The sequence below is a fragment of the Octopus bimaculoides genome, chromosome 10 (genome assembly GCF_046866305.1).
Source record: "Octopus bimaculoides isolate indiv1 chromosome 10, ASM4686630v1, whole genome shotgun sequence".
In the NCBI taxonomy this organism is placed as follows: domain Eukaryota; kingdom Metazoa; phylum Mollusca; class Cephalopoda; order Octopoda; family Octopodidae; genus Octopus; species Octopus bimaculoides.
This window is the reverse complement of record NC_142937.1, coordinates 82,776,986-82,792,772: the sequence shown is the minus strand read 5'-3', so window position 1 is coordinate 82,792,772 and position 15,787 is coordinate 82,776,986. Positions and strand designations below refer to the sequence as shown.

The window sequence follows — 15,787 nt, the reverse complement described above, 5'->3', positions numbered from 1 at the left end:
CATGTAAAATGGTTTGTAAGGATATCCAGTTGTATAAAACTCCGTGCAAAATAAAAGAAAAGAACAAAAGGTGTAAATGTGAACTTAAAATTGCAGCAGGCAATCCATCTCAGAGAGCAACAACTCCTAATAAAAACACTAGTACAGGGTAGAGAGGACACTGATACAAGATAGTTTAGCCCCACCAATGATAATTTCTCTATGCCAATGTTATGATGAAATACACAGACTTACTGTAAAATGGTTGGTATTAGGAAAGGCATCTAACCATAGAAACATGACACACACAGCAACAAAGCTGGCTAGCTTTCTTTCTTGCTATGTGTACAAGATGACAAAGGATGAGTGGAGAAACCCTTCCAAGCCATCAAGCATAGAAAGCAGATGTAAAAGTATGATAATGATGATGAAGATTGAAATTTTATACTAACCTGAGATTTGTCAGGCAGTATTTTGACTAATGGCAATATACACATTTAACTTCAATAATTAAATATGTAACTATATTAATTCTACTATAAGTTTTGAGTACTGTTCACCTTTTACATGACTCAAAATTAATCATGACTGTCTATTGGCTTGGACAACGAGTGTTCCAGTTGTTTGATCACTAGAACGGCCTACTCAATGAGTTAACATATAAGTGGCTGAGATTTCCACAGATTTTTATTCCCTTAATGTAATTCTCATGGAAAATGTGTATGAGAGTGTGTGTGACAAGGCTGTTCCATTGAATTACATGCACAATCCAGTTGATAGCCTTCCAAATAGTTTCCAGTTTCACTCACAAGGCTTTGGTCAACCAAACCCATGACTAGGCTATGGTAAAAGAGATTTATCTATGATACCACACCATGGGATCAAACTTGATACCACAGGACTGCAAAGTAAACTTAAGCATTCAGCTATGTCTGTGTCCAATATAAAATTACTCATATACAAGATATAATGGAATGTTGTAAGCTGAAACTACAACCCTATAAATTAAATATTTACTAAATAACTGAGTTTCCATCTACTTTGTTTTGTAGTATTTGTGTGTATGTCATAATACTTGCAAATGCCCCATTACCTATAAAACCATACATTTCATGTTTACCATTTCATGTTTACCTATTTTAACTGAACTTTTAATCTTTTATTATTAATTCATCAGCCACTTAGCACAGCAGTCACGCTTCTACTGATAACTTAGATCACAAGATATTCCACCCTGATTCAATGTATAGATACTGAAATATTAATAAATTATGAATTAAGAGATGAGATTGATATAAAGAATATTGAAGCATGTGTGTGTGTGTGTGTGTGTGTGTGTGTGTGTGTGTGTGTGTGTGTGTGTGTGTGCCATATGGAAAAGAAGATACAATAATGATATGCGTGTGTATAGAACCAAAGCAAGACTGAATGTGTGTGTGTGTGATTTTATAAAGTATTGTTTCATATATATATTCTCTTACTCTTTGATTCTTTTGCTTATTTCAGTAATTTGACTACGGGCATGCTGGAGCACCACCTTTAGTCAAACAAATCACCCCCCAGGATTTATTCTTTGTAAGCCTAGTACTTATTCTATCGGTCTCTTTTACCAAACCACTAAGTTAAGGGGACATAAACACACCAACAACGGTTGTCAAGCAATGGTGGAGGGACAAATACACATGCACATATATACATCGGGCTTCTTTCAGTTTCTGTCTAGCAAATCCACTCACAAGGCTTTGGTCAGCCCGTGGTTATAGTAGAAGACACTTGTCCGAGGTGCCACGCAGAGGGATTGAACCTAAAAACGTGGTTGAGAAGCAAGCTTCTTATCACTGATTTTTTTAAAAAGCCAAACCAATGAAAGTTAAAAATTAAGAATACAGGTTGATGATTAGTACTTTTACCTAGTAGTAATTCAATATATTATGGTTAGGACTCCTTCTTCAGGAAAGGTGCTGATAGCTAAGAAGTTAGTAATCAACACCTTTTCTCCATAGATTTCCTGGAGAAGGGCTCCAAACCCTGAAATATTGAAATACCAGGTAACAGTACAAACCATCAACCCGTATTCTTAACTTGCATTGTTTTGACTGGAAAAAAAATACTTGAAGTGTGTGTATGTGTGTGAGAGAGGGAGTGAGAAAGAGAGAGAGAGAGAGAGAGAGAGAGAGAGAGAGAGAGAGAGACAGACAGACAGAGATCATCAATCAAACATTACTCCCCGCAAATGACTCCATATGCAAACTGTCCCCGGTGCTGCCACTGAACAACAATACACATAAATCAAAGCCTTTAATATTACACATATTTCACACAACCTTCATTTTGACATTCCAACTTAATGTGTGAGACCTCAACCCATTACTTAATACTCAAAAGTGAAAGTTTCTATACACAGAAAATTGGATTGCAGAAATGCATCCCATTATTCATCCTAATGGGTACCCACCTAAAACAACTCCCACATGAATACCAAGCAGAATATCAAGTAATTTCCCCATCAGTCATGAAGACCACACTGGGTGAAATAAAGAAATAGCTGTTTTTCTCCATGATTCCTTTGTCATGGATGCATAGGATATATTTACCAATGGTTATTATGAATCTGTCAGTTTGCAGTAAAACTAATGATATAACTATAGTTGGTCTCTATAGGCCTTCTGACGCACCTCTACAGTGCTTTGCAGAGTGCCTCAAAAATGTCAAGTTCTTTCTCCAAAAACACAACTTTGAAAACATATTCGTGGTGGGGTGACTTTAACCTTCTATATGTGAATTGGCATACAAATACACTGAAACCAAGTAAAGAGAAGAAAGAGAATTGCTATTTAGTTTCATGGATAAATTTTTCCAATCCCCACTTGTGCTTCAGCCAACAAGACAAGACAGAAATGTTTTAGACCTGATATCAACAAATCACTCTGGCTCTGTCCATAACAAACCTCTTCTCTGTGGCTGTGATATTGTACTCTTCAATCTTAGTTTCCAACATGCCAAAACCAAACCAGTCACTCTTACCTCAGCATACTCATTCAGTAACACCAATCTTCACAAAGAAGACTGGACGAGATCTTAGACAAGATATGTTGCTTATCAACTGGTCCTTCATTTACATTCTCTGACATTGAAGCAACTTGGTACTGGTTTCAGAATATTGTCACCAATTCGTTGTCAAAACATGCTCTAACAAAACTCATTAGCACAAATAGAACTAGGCTCTCAAAAAAGCAAAAAAAGACACTTATCAAGAAAATCAAAAGACTTAAAACCATCAAACACTGATATGATATGTCTTGACTTCAGTAAGGTCTTCAACAATGTCAACCACAACATTCTAATGTTAAAATTATCCAACACTAGAATCCATGGAATGCACTGGATCAAGTATTTCCCAGTGAACAAAATCCAACATGTGATTGATGGAACCCACTCAAGCTCAGCAAAAGTTACCAATAGAGGAAAATAGAAGATGGCTAAGCATAACTCTGCAGTGGACTCTTTGTTGTTTTGGAGCAAAACATTTTCATAAATGCATCAATTTACATATCACCTGGGAGTCAAAACCACTTATTTAGGGATGTAAACCAAAACAGACCAGTGTCTGTCCAAAATGAATGTGTCGAGAAGAGCGGTTGTATTTCCTGTGCTTTAACTTATAATGTCTCAAAGTTTAAATCGTAAAAGTCTCAAAATGGAGTTTCCTTTGATGAAACAAACAGCATTTACTTAGATTTCACTGCTATTTCTAGCATGACAAGCTAGAAACCACGTAGAGTTTCCTTGTTGACATGTATTATTCTGTAAATGTAAATAATGTTCAATGCAGTCTTATCCACGTTGGCTAACTCAAGTTAAAGAGTTAAATGACACATGCACATCACAAAATTATATTGATGCATCTTTGTAAAAAAAAAACTAGATGTTTTAATGTTATAAACCATTACAGTTCAGATTTAAACATGCTTTTAACTGATCAAACAGATTTATTTGAATTTCTAATACATTACTGTTGCTTAACTCCAGGCAGCTTTGAATGAGCAAACCTATGATCAAATGCTCTCAAGTTATGAAGATCTTGACACTTTTTTAATCATCATCATCGTTTAACGTCCGCTTTCCATGCTAGCATGGGTTGGACGATTTGACTGAGGACTGGTGAAACCAGATGGCAACACCAGGCTCCAATCTGATTTGGCAGAGTTTCTACAGCTGGATACCCTTCCTAACGCCAACCACTCCGAGAGTGTAGTGGGTGCTTTAACGCGTCACCCGCACGAAGGCCAGTCAGGCGGTACTGGCAACGGCCACGCTCAAAATGGTGTATTTTATGTGCCACCCACACAAGAGCCAGTCCAGGGGCATTGGCAACGATCTCTCTCGAAAATCCTACGAAGGCCAGTCAGGCGGTACTGGCAATACTCAACGTATTCTTTGATAGGGTGTATGAATTAAGAGAGATTTAGTTGCTAATTTTAAAAGGAAAGAAACAATATAGCTAAGTTCTCTTATCTATTTAGGCTTTCATACCTTATATTTATATTGTTTGGTTACTTGTTCAGAATATGCTATTTGCACAATTAATAATTTCATTAGTATTTCTGTATACATTATGTTTTCCTTTGAAATACATTAGATGAATATTTCCAAATGACGGTATCTGTGACACCAGAAGTCATGTGAGGAAAACATACTTCAAAGCTGACAAATCCTCAACATTAATTTGGTATGCACTGATGTAGAGATGCATGTGCGAGTGACAGCATGTATGCATGAGCATGCATGTTGTCTCTGTGTGTGTATTTGTGCATATGCCTGTGTTTGTTGTCATCTCATATACAAACTCATTGATATATATATATATATATATATATATATAAAATATATATATATATATATATATATTTACAGTTAATGTTTAAAACATTTTTACATCAATCAATATGAAATATGTATGAAAGAAATAAAATATACACTAATATGCAATTATTTGAATATAACTAGAGATATTTATGGAGCTTTAAATGCTAATATATCTGAACTAAATGTTGAAATTCTGATATATGTCAATTCCAGATATATACACTATAAGAGTGTACATGTAATTTTTACTTTGGTATGAAGAAAACCCTACCCTTAGACAACAATAAAGCTATTCCTCTCATCTAACCGTACCCTCTTTCATTATTTTGCCTAAATCCTCACTTCTTTTATCCTTTCAGCCATAGAGATTCTTTAGGCAATCAAGTCGTGCAAGTTGAAAAGAGACCTTACTAGTGCTGGTGTCACAAAAAAAAAAAGGGGGATCCAGTGGACTCTGTAAAGAGGTTAACATTAAGAAGGGTATCAAGCTGTAGAAAACGTGCCAAAACTGAGGCATTGGAGCATAATGCAACCCCCTGACTTGTGGCATCCTATTGGAATGAGATGTAAAATGATGATGATAATGATGATGGTGATATACATAGTATTCCAGTTTGGCCTTAGCTATGATGGGTAACATTTACACATACACAAATTCCATTGATGTATCTTATTAAAATTACATCTGTTAATGTTAGAAATTAATATTATTAATACTATTGGGATGATGGATAACAAAATCAGTAGAATGCCCGATAAAAATGTTTTGTGATATTTTTTTCTATTGCATTGAGGGTTCATATTGAACTGGAACTACCATTATTTTGTCAATCCCTGAAGAAGAAAGGATAATTACCAATGTGTGGCAGATTTAGTATTATTGACTATTCCTCTCTAAATTTTTAGAGTCAGAGAAAAAATGGTAAGGTATTTCTTCTGGTTCATTACATTCTGGGTTCTAATCTTGCCGAGGTCAATGTTGTCTTTCACCCCTCCAAGGTCAACAACGTACAAGTCAAATACTGAGGTTGATTTGATTGACTAGCACCCTTCCCCAACTATTCCAGGCCTTGTGCCAGTATTAGAAATAATTTAAAGGTAGTAGACTGGCAGAATTGTCATGGTCAGAAAAAATGCTCAGTGGCACTTGTTCCAGCTCTTTATGTTTTGTGTTCAAATCCTGCTCAGACTAACTTTGCTCTTTAACCTTTTTGAGACAATATAATAAAATATCATAATCAATCACTAGGGTTGATTTAACCAACTAACTTGTTTCCCCACTGAAACTCCTGGCCTTGGTACCAAAATTTGAAATCATTATCATTATCAACACCACCAAAAACTAGATATTTGGTAGAATGTCAATGAAAATAGATTTCATGACAAAAAAAATTCTGTGAATTTTTCTTTAGATTTTCTCACATTGTGGTTAGGACTTATAAGATAAAAAACAGCTTTCCTTTCTATTAGAATGTGAAGATGGCAAAGCAGTGCCAAATGAGATGCCAACCATCTCAATCAAAAGTAAAATTGTATAAGACACATCATCCTAGACAAAATTATTACCAACATTAAAGTTATCAATAAAGATTACACAATTAGTACATTATTGGATAAAATGCTTTAAAGTATATGGCTAAGTCTCTTCATCTTCTAAATTCAAATGTTGCAGGCCTACCATATTCATTCCTAAAAAAACTGTAGACAATGTCAATGCAAAAGAATTGATATCAATGGAATTGGTAATGGAATTTGAGTTGTTGCTATCATTGCTTCAGCTGATCAAAGACATTTCAGCAATGATTGTTCCATTGTTATCCAAATCAGTACACCAAAGATTGGATTACCCAGTGTTTCATTTTCTAAGACACTGAAGTGTGATCAGAAGGAGATTTAACTGCTATTTCTAGTAGGTTAAGTGGCTATATAGAAACTCTCTGACAGAAATGATAGCTTGCTAGATGAAATGACTAACAAGATTTACTTCCATCTCTTTGGATTCAGAATTCCATTTATCTCTTCAAGGACAATGACATTCAATCCAGTAATATACAGGGTTTTCAAAGTAATCTTTCTTTTTGAAAAATAACTTTGTACCAAATAAGAGAAAAAAAAAGTAATATTTTTAAAGGTGTAATACATGGTGCTAGTCTTCAATATCCCAAGTTTGAATCGCATAAGAATTGACTGTGTCTTTTATTCGTTTGCTATTGATAAAATAAACACTAGTAGCTATCATATACTTGAGTCTATTCAACAGACCAAATCCTTCCCTCACAAAAATAAGCACTTTTATCAAGTTAAAACAAATCAATATTGATTTCTAACATTGGCTCAAGGCTTAAAATGTTTCTGATGGGATGAGGACTGAATCAATAAAATCACACACACACACATGTACTTGACTAGGACTTATATCAATAGTAGAAAGATTATTTTATATTTTAACAAATCATATGAATGGAAACAATTATTTTCTCACAGAGAAAAAAATTATAACACATTATTTCTGAAAAACTCAATCTAAAAATGTTACTTTCAGTCTCAACTATATTCATTTATCAAGACTTATTTTCTCTTTCAAGTACAGCAAAAGTCAATCAACTCCACAAACACCACCATTACTACTATCAATACCACTACACTTCTATCTGCAGCAGTACTATCGATTGTTTATGACATTAGAAACTATAGATCATTTATCCGAGAAAATATTTTATATGCCTTAGTGAAACTGATAGGTTTGTAATAGTTGACTTCACAAACACAAAAGTCTTATAATCCACGAAACTTCTCAACGATGTACTAATAAAAATGTTTAACATTTCTATATCATATTCTTGATAAAGCTTACTTCCAAATTGATTTGAAACCTGATGTAGCTAACCTCATGAATATGATCTCCTTACAGTTGTGTTTGTAGGGATCAGTCACCATGGTAACATCAAGGTGAAACTGCTTGACACTCTTTGTATAGGTATATTAGAAAACGATTGGAATTGATTTCTCAAGTACCACCCATCCCATTTCCTCTCTCTCTAATATTTGTAAAAGAAGAATATTTGTTTAAAGATTTGATTATGTGAATGTATTCATTATTATAGTTGTTGTTACTGCTTTTACCCTGAGCTAACAGAACTGTTACCACCCTGGACAAAATGCTTCTCAGTAGATTTCCTGAAGAAAAGGAATCCCAGTATTTGTGTGTGTGTGTGTGTGTGTGTGTGTGTGTGTGTGTGTGTGTGTGTGTGTGTGTGTGTGTGTGTGTGTGTGTGTGTGTGTGTGTGTGTGTGTGTGTGTGTGTGTGTGTGTGTGTGTGTGTGTGTGTGTGTGTGTGTGTGTGTGTGTGTGTGTGTGTGTGTGTTTGTCTCAGCCTGCTTGACAATTAGTTTTGGACTGTTTGTGTCTTTGTAACTTAGAAGTCTTACAAAAGAGACCAAAAGGATAAGTACTAAACTTAATATAAAAGTACTGGGGTTGATTTGATCAACTAAGCCCCTGTGCCCTGGCAGCGCCACAGTACAATGACTGAAACAAGTAAAAGAATGAAAAAGAATAAATAAAAAAAAAAAGTTACATTAGATAATTTAGTTTTTGAAACACTATGCCTAAGTTACCAGCAGAGAGATGGGAGCTAGAATGCTTCTGATCATTGGTCTATTTGACCAAGAGCTAAAAACCAACAACCACTTTTGCACTGGTCAGCTTGCGTACTCATTCTGCTAATGGAAAAGTATACATATTTGTTCTAATTTTCAAAAGTATTAACATTTAACAACATTATTTGGAAAATCTTTCCTAATATTCCCAAGATAGCTTCATGAATCTACCTTCTATAGAAATCAAATAAGAAACCACACAGAACATTATGATATCAAAATATGAAATAAATTGCTAAAAATTATCGGCAAAATTTCCTATATCAAACTTCAAAATCTTCAAAAAAAAACTTTTTTTTTTCATTGAATCTAAATATTTTCTAAACTAATAATATATTTTTTACCATTTTGTACAACTGTTTATCACTCTGGAACTATTCTTAGATTGTTAAATAGAGCAGAAACTAAACAATGTAGATCTTTCATTATTTCTAGTATTATTTAATGAAAAGATTATATCATTTGCCAGACAAAAGTATTTGTTGATATTGCTTACATGTTAACACATTACACAGGTGTGCTTGTAAGAATTCTTTAATAATCTACTCATTAAGTTAATTATATTACAAGGGTATCACTAGTGACAGATGATAAGATAGAGAAAATCTAAATAAACAAAGTAAATCCAATATTAATTCACAGCTGATGCTTAATTTCTCTTATCTTTCAACCAATTAACAAGATATCAGGCAAACTGTAAAATCATTTTACAATATCTCATATCTTATGTGGTTCACCTGATGATTCAAACTAATCAGTTAAAGATAACAACATACAAAATATGGCAACATATTTAGAATTTATTTTCAAGATCAATTATTAAGTGCATATTAATTTCTATTTGAAAACTTCTATTTTCAAAATCTGAAGCCTGAGAAGCAATTGTTATATTTTCTTTCATAACTGAAATATTCCATTCAATTCAAGTGTTATCTCTTCTTAGAATGAAATTCCTTTAACTTTCATTTTCAATGCAAAAGAAAATTAGAGATAAAAAAACTGGGGGAGGGGGGAGATAATTAGATGAAAAGAAAATATGAAATGGTGTTAATAGAGTTTGCCTGTTTTTGTTTAGTTTCTCGTTTTTAAGACTTTTAATATTATTATTAGGAAAAAAATATTTTTTAATTAAAACTACTTTACATGTTGAAGTATTAAAGTTTCTAACGCTATGAATGCTCAGTATTTATAAGATTAGAAGCAGAGGGAAGAAGTAATTGTAGATTAATCTAACATGTAATTCACTAGCTGTGTGAAAGTCATGTTAGCATGTTCATACAATGCAGCAGTAGAGAGATAAGAAGCTATTGATAAGTGTTAGCTCTCAGCTAGCATTCAGAATGGAAATCTTCATTTTTATACAGGATGAAAATGTATGCGGAAAATCTTACAAAGGAAGTTAACCTCAAAATAGAAGAAAAATCACTGAAATCTCATTAAGGAAAAAGCATTAAAACCAAGAATAACAATAGAACAAGTATTGTGAGAGAAGAAAAATCAAATATTGCTATGGAGTAGAGCTTCCATTAGTGATAAAACCCTTGTGGAAACTAAAATAGAATTAAAGAGCTAGTATTTATAGCGCTAAATACTTCACACCATTATCATAATCATCATAATGAGCTAAACATTATTCTATTCCACATAAAATGGTTTCTATTAAGGGCCTTATAACTGGTGGGTCGAAGTTACCCTAAAACAGGCACGAATGCTTGCAGTTGAGTGTACTCTGCTAAAAGGTACTCATAAGGTGCTGCTAAACTGGGAAATGGATTAAATCTGCTCTAGCACAAAATAAGGAATCATTCTTTTGATAGGTTCCTGTCTATCAAATTCCACATATAAGGCTTTGCTAGGACCCCAAAATTTGATTAGTAAATATTCTATGGAACTGCAGGTTTAGTGTTGAAATCTTCTGTAAAAAAATAAAGCTCAAAGTACTCACTCTATTTAGGGACATGTGTGTGTGTGTGTATATGTTTGTGTGTGTGTGTGTGTGTGTGTGTGTGTGTATGTGTGTGTAATCCCCCACCCCACCCCATAAAGCTTACTTTACAACCATAGTATGTTCTCTCTCACTGACTGAGAGATAATGGTACCCTCAAATTTTTTTTCTTACTTCCTCTATCTCTACCTTTCTCTGTCTTTATATATGTGTGTGTGTGTGTGTGTGTGTGTGTGTGTGTGTGTGTGTGTGTGTGTGTGTGTGTGTGTGTGTGTGTGTGCTCCATGCTTAGTGACTGCAGCATGCACTAACATCTGCTTTGATATGGTCTCTCTGGCTAAATGCTCTTCCAGCCACTTTACAACAAGTACTGGGTACTTTTTTCATGGCACCAGCACTAGTGAAGTCACTATTTAGTTTTGATTTAGACCAGGGGTTGGGAAATACCCTGCCTGCTGGTGCAATTGCACCCATGAACTCATTTTATTGTACCCGACAGCTGATATACTGTATTTTTTTATTCTTTTACTCTTTTATTTGTTTCAGTCATTTGACTGTGGTCATGCTGGAGCACATACAAAATATAGTAAATTTTTCAATTGAAAAATTTATACAATACCCAAATGCCTATTTGCAACATAGCTCGCGTTTCTACTATGAATGAAAGTGGTCAGACTTGAACAGAAATCATCCAGTAATTGCCATTTGAATGGAAATTTTGTTTTCACTATAAAACACATATTGCTAGGTTTGTACCACCCCCTTGAGACCCCACTACACTCTAGCTGAGAAGACTAAAAATATATCGCATGTATCGAAATAATTTTTATATGAAACAAAAGCTGAAAATTGTAGAAGGTACAATGTAAAAACTATTCACACCCATCTCTGTCCGCGGACCGTTTTCTTTGGAAATTTTTGCCCACCGCACTAAAAATTTTCCCCACCACTGATTTAGGCCTTACAACTACCTACCCGCTTCCCTCTGTAAAGACAGGATCGTCAGAGATCAAAATACTCACATAAGCAAATTTTTGAATATCTTACGACTACTATAAATGATGGGAAAACCTTTTATATAAATATTCTGATCTCTGATGATATTGTGTTTATACAGGGAAACAAGTAGCTAGTTGTGGGGTCAGAATTGAAATTAAAGCAAATATCTACTCTATGTTTAAAATATCCATACTCTTTACTCTTTACTTGTTTCAGTCATTTGACTGTGGCCATGCTGGAGCACCACCTTTAGTCGAGCAAATGGACCCCAGGACTTATTCTTTGTAAGCCTAGTACTTATTCTATCGATCTCTTTTTGCCGAACCGCTAAGTTATGAGGACATAAACACACCACTATCGGTTGTCAAGTGATGATGGGGGGGACAAACACAGACACACAAACATACATACATATATATATATATATATATATACACATATATACGACGGACTTCTTTTCAGTTTCCGTCTACCAAATCCACTCACAAGGCCCAAGGCTATAGCAGAAGACACTTGCCCAAGGTGCCACGCAGTGGGACTGAACCCAGAACCATGTGGTTGGTAAGCAAGCTACTTACCACACAGCCACTCCATATGTGTTCTTTTTTTATAACTTCATTAAAACAATTGTGTGTGTGTGTGTGTGTGAGAGAGAGAGAGGTGTAAGTTTGTGAATGTGTGCATGTGTATTAGAATAGAATATCTGAAGAAGATCTAAGAAAAGGCTGATAAAAATATTTTTGTTGTTCAGCTTCAGGTCAGCTTTGATCTACAATCAAAGGTATTTCAGTAGTGACTATCTCTTCTTTTGATTTTCAGACATGATGTTGCATTGAACTATTTAAGGAGGTATGGTGTGGTTTGAAGATAATTTGATTACTATTTCTAGCAGATCAAGCAATTACACAGCAGCTATCTCTCTTTGGCTCACTACTAAAAAGACAGAAAGATAAGATCAGAAGTTTATGAAATTTTAAATTAATTCATCTTCATGTGAGCAAAATCTTTGATTATGGAAAGACTGACCACCTAAGTTATGTTTTAACACGAGTTCTCAATTCATGCACTTGATATTTTATGATTTATAAACTGATTTCATATTCCAGAAGTATATCAAATTATTTTAACCCAGCCACACCTTTCTGGCATCAAATTGTACCTTCCCAATCACTTTCATTAATAATACAGCATGAGCCAATAGAAGAAAAGAAAAAAGCCTTAAGATCAAAACAATAATTTAATATTTGATATGTATGTCTTAAGACCAAAAGCAATAATTTAATATGTATCCTTAAAAATGTAAATTTAATGGTTCATTATTTTTCTTAAGAACCATGCATTTCTGCAGGCTCTTTTGTACTTGTAATTTGCTCTTGATATTGAAACAGTTCCTTTACCATCCACTTGGTTTTCCATAAAAGTACATAATTTTTATTACATATTCTCTAAACATCTCTAATATTTGGGAATTAATAACAATAAATTAAGATGCATTATTTTGTTGGTAAGTAAATATATTAATTTCTGCTTTGTATAATTAAAATGGATATTGAGGTAGTAAAGAAGTGAAAGAAAAATTGCATAGTTTTATTCAGAAGAGGAAGGGCAGTTGCTACCACTTTTTTTTTCAGAACCTTTGTGAACAGCAGGAGGAAAGGAGAAAGTCCTGTCTTCGGACCTAGATCACATACATACAATAGAACGGACTCCACAAAAGGATCCCAAGGGCTAAGTAACAATGTTTACCTGGTACACGAATTAAATTGACTATCTAGTCTTTTAAGATGATGGGACATGAATTGAGGTAGACTAAGCTATTCTTTTTTAGCAGGTTGCAACCATAGTGAGATTTCTTAATTGGTTCATATTAGATTGTTTTAAAAGGGAATATGAATATTATTCTTGTCAATATATTAACTTGTTTATCAATAAATTTTACTGATTTAATGATTAGTGAAAGATTGGATCTGACTTGCTACTACTAACTCATCAAAATGTGTGTGGATATGTGCTAAGTATTGTATAGTCCTAGGTCAGCCTCAATTAAGCAGAACTATTATCAAATGCTTTTCATCTGTAACCATACCAGCTTTTTTGTATAAACAGTATCTTTATTGTCTAAATGTCTCTCTATCTTCATTTCAGATTGTAAGATGTAATCTGAAGGAGATTTAGCCATAATTTCTAGCTTGGCTAGAAGTAATGTAAGTGTGTACTTCCATGCGAGTATATGTGTACTGGCACATGCAGGTTGAAGAACGGAAAAATTTTTGCATGCACAGTTTTCTAAATTGATAAAATACACTACAGGTGTGTGTGTGTGTGTGTGTGTGCGCGTGTGTGTGTGTGTGTTAAAATATAATAAATATATATTGTGGTAACTTCTAGAACAATTTATCTCTTTCAAATTGTTATGGGATTTGCTAGCACTAAACAATTTTTTATAGAGTTTATTACAATTTAAAAAGTCCACTAAATGATGAGAAAGAATTTCTCAAGGGATCCTAATTTGACGACTAGAAATAAAAATAACAGGCCATTTCAAGTACTGAGTGCAGCTAGTGTAACTGCAATCAATGAGAGAACTCAATTAATTAATTTCATGTCTTATAATTGGCACAAAAGTTTAGCTGGAGTAGATTTGGATCATTACCAGGATAATTACTGTCTGTTTGTCTCTATCAACAGTCAACTGATATTTGGAGTGATAATCCAGAAATGTGCTTCAATTAAGTGTCATACTAAGAATTCATTATTTGATAACACTACAAAGAATTTATTCACTGGAATATGTAACAAATTGGAAATTCATTAGCCACACATATTTTATTACATTAGAAAGTAGGTAAGTATCAACAATTGTAAATATTTATATTTACTTCATACAAAAAAGGTCACCATTCAAATTTAATGACAATCAATGGTTGCTTTTCTCCTCCTTAAAATACTCAAACTCTTGTAACAGGAAGCTTGTTTTCAGAGAATTTTTAATTTAAAAGAAAATTATTTCATTTGCTAGAATAATTAACTTTTACTTTGTTGTAATAAAATGTCTCAGATAGATATAAAAACAGTCCGATGGTCTTTATATTCATCACTGTAGTTAGAAATGTATTATTGCACAAAAGATAATCACATGGCAAAATTTCAAAGCAGTTTGATAATGATGAAAAAAACAAAACAGAAAGAAAACTAATGACTACTTCACCAAAAGACAAGTAAATAAAATATCTAAAAGAAAAGAAATTTTTGTGCTTACTGTAAAGAGAGCTATATTCTGATGGTATCAGGTAGGCCCTTCTTCAAAGATAAATGGTAATTAATAATTGACTTTAATTGCCTCATTAAATCAGATGATATGCACTCTATTTGTTATTAATAGTAAACCTATAGTAGAAAGGATCTACAGTCAATGAAATGATCATTCAAAAGCCATAGGACGATTCTTAATCAAACAGTGACTGATCGTGCAATCATACTTGAGGAATTCATATTCATAGATGAGGAGATTTTTAATAAGGAAAAAGAAAGATAATATTATACATTGCAAATACCTATTTGAGACAGAAAAGAGAAGCTACAGGTTCACTGACAAGACTGGAATCAACTATCTGTTGTTTGCAGGTCAATATGTAAATGGAACATTATGGGGTGCAACTAAATGCCACAATGTTCTTTTGTTTGCTGGTGAGCAATATTGCCATTCTTCATAGAGATACATGTACACAAACAAGTGCATGTGTGCACACACGCACACATACATATCTAACAGGCTACTTTACAGTTTCTGTCTACCAAATTTTATTTACAAGGTCTTCAACAGCCCAAGGTTATGGTAGAAAACATTTGCCCAAACCGATCATAAAATGAAATTATTAACCACATGATTATGCCTGCACCTATAAATATATAATATAAAAGTAATTCAAAATAAGCATATTTCAAATAATTTTAGAACACTAATTAATAACAAGTTAGTAAACAGAAATGAACTGCAAATAAAAGAAAAAACAGCCCATTTTATATTTTATATGCAGTATTGTTGTTATTGCATAGCATCTAGGCGAACTCTGATCAAACAGATGTATGACCAAAAGTGTTCCAATATGATAATCCTCTATATTTGTATACTGAGGACAAAATTTTTAAATGAGTTCTTTGTTGGTCTTTTTTTTAAGTCAGCAATTTAGGATAATTTGTCTATTTCTTGCACATTGAAACAACTGGTCACTTGTTGGCTTCTTGAAAGCAAGGTAAAAGAGGGTGGGGAAAACATGAGAAGACATGGTAAGGACAGAACCCAGGGTGTTGGGAACACTCACAAGAAATGAAATAATAT

General features: G+C 33.6%; 1 protein-coding gene and 1 long non-coding RNA gene across 27 annotated transcripts in view; one reads left to right on the top strand and one right to left on the bottom strand.

The window, feature by feature from the left end:
- The window catches only part of LOC106871599 (tyrosine-protein phosphatase Lar), a 591,306-nt gene that overhangs the window by 427,130 nt on the left and 148,389 nt on the right, over positions 1-15,787 (bottom strand). The window lies entirely within an intron of this gene.
- LOC128248925 (uncharacterized) overlaps positions 13,337-15,787 on the top strand; it is a 93,894-nt gene continuing 91,443 nt past the window's right edge. The window contains exon 1 of the long non-coding RNA XR_008265080.2: positions 13,337-14,293. This is a non-coding gene — a long non-coding RNA (uncharacterized LOC128248925). The remainder of the gene's footprint in view (positions 14,294-15,787) is intronic.